We start from the raw sequence: 2,257 nt of genomic DNA, 5'->3' as shown, positions 1-2,257 counted from the left end.
GAATTAGAAATGACTAGACTTGCAAATAGATTTGTACCTAGTAATTAGAGTCATTCATTTTCTCAATACCTAATAATTTCTATTTTAAAAAATTCTTTGACCTATAGATTTTACAGTGTGTGGGAATGTACCATACTAAGATTGGAGATTGCTTAAGCATGATTTTCTTCTATAAGAGGGAACAAGGTAAGAAAATGAATTTTGGAAGATCTAGAATGGAAAAGAATTCCTCTAAAACTACATATGCCCCACACCTCCTGGAAAATCTTCATGTGCTTCCAGTGGTATCCAAGCCCAAGAATGATGAAAGCAGCTCCTAGAAAACTTGGGAGAGAGAACCTCTAGCTCCTGCCTCAAGCACCTCCTTAGCCAAAACCTGGTTGAATAAGAATCTATGATTATCTTTATTTTTAGGAAATGATCCCCAGGAGACTGTGACAATGATTCGAGTTGGAAATCTACTGAAATAAAGAAAAGACAATATACTTTTAGAGCCAGATCAACATTGGATTCCCATCCTGGTCCTACCACTTACTAGCTCTGTGACCCTGGGCAAATCATTTAACTTCTGGGAACATCAGTCTTCCCGCCTGTGTCACAGGGATACATACCTTTTAGGTAAGTATTGCTGGGAAGATTAAATGATATAACATATGTAAATCACTTAGCACAGTGTCTAATACATGGGAGGTATTCAATAAATAATGGCTGCAATCATTGTCATTGTCATCATCATCAACATAATTTTATTGACCAGAGTTGCTCCTCAGTAGTTGCCTCTACATAGCACCATGATGTCATGAAGAACAAGCAGGTATTAGGGGCCCAACTCTTGTTCATTGTGCTCTCTCCTATGGAGTTAATTGTGGGGGAAAGTCAGACTGATGGGATGAGTATGAGAGAATTCCATAGGAGAGAAAGCAACACTTTAACAAACCTCAATACTTTTCTTTCAAAGAGAAAATTAGAAGTAATGAGAAACCACAAATTCAGATATTAAAAGTCTAAAATATTTAAATTATCTTATCCATTAGACATATGTCAGGCCATCATATGATTTCAGCAATTTGATCCCATTTAGGAGGTTTAATGACCTTACTTTAAAAATCATATAAAAATTAAATTCAATAAAATTAATGTATACTCATATCTACCTAACTTAATGAGAAAAATTAGGTTTGGTTGTAAAGGTCTCCAAAATTGATTTAAAGTATATGTGGCTGCTGCAGGAAAATGGAGAAAATGTAAAAAACCTCTTGATGTTGGGAAGAGCTAGGCCCTTAAATTTAGAGACTAAATGAGAGCTAAGGAAAATCCATTTCTTTAATTATAACCTCATCAAAAGTATGTTAATCAAATGATAGCAGTACATGAAGGATTTAGATCTTTAAATGCCAAAATACAGGATTAATACATATAATCACAGGATTCTTCAGTAACAATTTGTGTGAAGATGATATCTGTTGGTGATCAAACAAGAACTATAAAAAAACTTTTTAAAGAGAAGTAAAATCCATCTGTCATTGGTTTCATTTATTATTAATACAAGGATATTGAATATCCAGATGATAATGCAAAGTAATCCCCTACAATGTAAATTTCAATTAGATTAGAAATGTTTAACTGTCATTCAGTTAGAAACTAAACAACCAGAGATTTAAAAGAGATACTGCAGGCTGACACCGTAGTGATGACTTCAGAGAACACGCCATGACACAATCTATCAGTGGTATGAGCTTGAAAATCAAAAGGGAAACCTCCGAAGCATCCATGTTTTGCAACTGGATAACAAGTATATGAATATAAGTGAGCAAACATAACTTATCAGCTGAAGTTTGAATATTCTAAAATACGAAATCAAGAATAAATGACTATAAAATGTCTTCTGTCATGATATAACCCAGAAGAAGTTTACATGCTTATTAGTTCATACTTCTACCAGTTCCTTTATTTTTTCAATATACCTACAAGGACGACTAACTTATTAAGCAGGAGAGGAGCCCTTAGTAAGTCCCTAAAAAGTTTCTCTAACTTTTATGGTAGAACAGTTCTATTAAAAACTCTTTCTTCAGTAGATTTAGTTGAATAATACTCTCAGGAATACAAAGACTACATACAGTGATACATATCTTAGACTACAATACAAGTAGACAAACTTTATAAAAGTATTTTATTGCTATTAAAACTAAAAAAAAACAAAGGTTTATTTCTTCTTTAGGTTTTAACCTATGGAAATTTAGAATTGTGGCAAAAAAAA

This window comes from Propithecus coquereli, unplaced genomic scaffold, assembly GCF_000956105.1.
Source record: "Propithecus coquereli isolate 6110/MARCELLA unplaced genomic scaffold, Pcoq_1.0 Scaffold4, whole genome shotgun sequence".
NCBI classification, from domain to species: domain Eukaryota; kingdom Metazoa; phylum Chordata; class Mammalia; order Primates; family Indriidae; genus Propithecus; species Propithecus coquereli.
The sequence above is the reverse complement of the archived record's forward strand: the minus strand, read 5'-3'. Positions refer to the sequence as shown.